The sequence below is a fragment of the Pinus tabuliformis genome, chromosome J, assembly GCF_031772625.1.
Source record: "Pinus tabuliformis cultivar Carrire ecotype Pingquan chromosome J, CPIR1, whole genome shotgun sequence".
Taxonomy (NCBI): Eukaryota; Viridiplantae; Streptophyta; class Pinopsida; order Pinales; family Pinaceae; genus Pinus; species Pinus tabuliformis.
In genome coordinates this window covers 1,639,106,582-1,639,109,199 of record NC_142295.1, presented here as the reverse complement: position 1 = coordinate 1,639,109,199, position 2,618 = coordinate 1,639,106,582, and positions in this window count along the sequence as shown.

Here is a 2,618-nt window from a genome sequence, read left to right as displayed (position 1 = left end):
CAAAGGGCTAGAGAGTCGAATTTCTAGAGGAAAATTGACCAACAAGAAGGGTGCCATAGTTCCTAGAGGCTCTAATTCAGATTTGAGTAGGTCGATGCATAAGTAGCTTAGAGGCAGTGGGGCTAGCCATCCAAAGCTTTGATCAGATTAAAATTGCCAGGGATAGTATGACATTTTTCTCACTATCTCTTTTTCAGTTTATTCTCTTATCAAATTGGCAGTTTTGGCATTGAATGATTTGTACTCAAACTACTACTGCATAATAAGAAAGCCCTCAACTGCTGCACCACTTTTCGAAAGTTTGGTTTTTCCGGGGACATTGGTCCAAAAATAATGGTGTATTTGTGTGTGTGTGCTTATTTCTCTCCTGTGTAGTAGTTTCTTTTTGCAATATTTTATATTGTGAAGGTTGCAATATATGTTATTTTGATGTTTACTATATAGCACTATATGTAACTTGATTAATAAATTAACAGGTAGGAGAAATTTGATCAATTGTTGTTGTAGGAATTTGGATAACTAGATTTTCACATGGTATTACAGCACAGGTCATAAGAATAGGATATCAGTTGCGGGTGAAAGAGGGAGTTCGAAAACACTACGTAGGTAGCATTTCAAAACCCCAAAGTGGCTACGCATTCCATTGGCTAGAAGTGCCAATTTCGTGGAATACTTACTTCTCTGAGTGAGTCGATAGAGAGTAAATTTTCAAGATTAAAGAGGAAAATGGAGTAGCACAATAGTTTCCACGTAGAGCAGATCTTCAACTTGTATGCAGTCGTTTTGCAGCAATTGCTAGAAAAATAGTGTCAAAAGGAGAGAAGAGCACACATTAAGGGAATTCTTTCCTCAGGGGAATTCTAGCCAAGAAGTTCAATTTTTTAGGAGAGAAGAAATAACGTTGTGTAGTATTTCTCACTCCAAATGGGAGTGTGAATAGCTGGGGAGAAGTTGGGTAAAGGAGGAGGAATATGTGGTCCTCACATCTAAGGGGAAGCAGGATCAATGTAGAAGAAAGAAGGACATTTTGAAGATTAAGTGCTTTAGGTGTGGTGAGCTTGGCGACTACAACACTCAATGCCCTCTTAGAATGAAGGAAAAGGAGGAGAAGTAGGATCAGCAAGCTCCATCCACTGAGATCGACAGGTTGTCCTCCTGATTGGAGGAAGCATTTTCCATGATTGTCAAGATGCCTCCAGGGGTGAGGTGGGGTGTTCTAGAACTGTAGTCCCAAAGAGCTATAGAATGGGAAAGATTCTTGAGGAGGTCCACCTCATGAATCAATACCATGCTAGGGGATCCCAAAACATGTAGAATCGGGATGAATCAGTGGCAGTTGGTGTATCCAGGTACCATAGTGACAGATGCAGTAGCTAGTAGTAGGTGAGATACTAGACAATGTAGTGAAGAGTTGGCAGCAGTGAATATGGCATAGAGCAGAGTCAATGGTAGTGCAGAGGCTTCAGTGAAATAGCAGAGGCTAGTAACAATCAGAACTCAGACGACAGATCCATCATACTGACCACAGTTGGTTCAGTATTTTTGGTTGTTTTTCCATTGCAGTTGTTGCAATTCTAGAAGCAACAATTGGATAAGGTTGTAGTGCAGATGTAGCATTCACAGTAATTCTGTATGGCAAGCATCAACACAGATGAAGCAATGAGATTTTCATAGTAGTTCATTGGAAGCACAGCCAGACATCAAGCGCGCATCAAGAGATGGTGCAGAGATAGAGTGATGCTTTAGTGGGTTGCAGCACCAGAGAACATTCCTCACTAAGACGGAGTGTTGATTTGTGTAGCATCGGATGTGCTCTAGCCTCGAGATTTTACGGAAAGGCTAAGACGCATGCATTCTCTAAAACCCTGAAATCGTTTGGGACAATTCCACCTAGAGAGGGTTTAATTAAAATGATTAATCATTTTCAATGTATTCCTAAGTCTAAAATTAGGAAATGTGATAATTAAAGGGTATTAATTAAATCTGATGTGAATTTCCTAGAATAAGACAAGGATCAACTCCTAATAAATTTGGGCCTTTGATTATATCTTAATCTTGGCCGTTGGTGCTCCAACAAGAGATTATAAGAACAAGCTTGATGGGAACTTGGAGAACACACCGAGATAGTGAGATCTAGAGATTGAATTTCTCAAGAGTAGCAACAATGAGTTTTTAGAGAGAGATCGTTTGATCTTCTTGTAGTTAGGGGTAGGGATAGTAGACCGGAGGGAATTTTTCCAATTCCAGAGAGTGCAAGGCAAAGAAGGACATGAGAGGCTCATAGAGGTAGCACAAAGCTTCAAAGGGAGTCTGTACTTTTGCTGGGAGAGTCAAGATCTAGTGCCATAAGCCGGGGTGTGAGACCGGAGGGCTAGAGAGTCGAAGTTCCAAAGGAAAATTGACCAGAACGAAGGGTGAAGTTCCTAGAGGCTCTGATACAGATCTGCGTAGGTTGATGTAGAGACAGAGCAAAGGCAACGTGGGACTAGCTATCTAGAGCTTGGATCAATTCATATCGCCAATAATAGTGTGAGACTTTTCTCACTACCTCTTTGCCAATTTATTCTCTATATCATATTGCCAGTTTGGGAATCTAATGATTTGTATTTTTATTACTA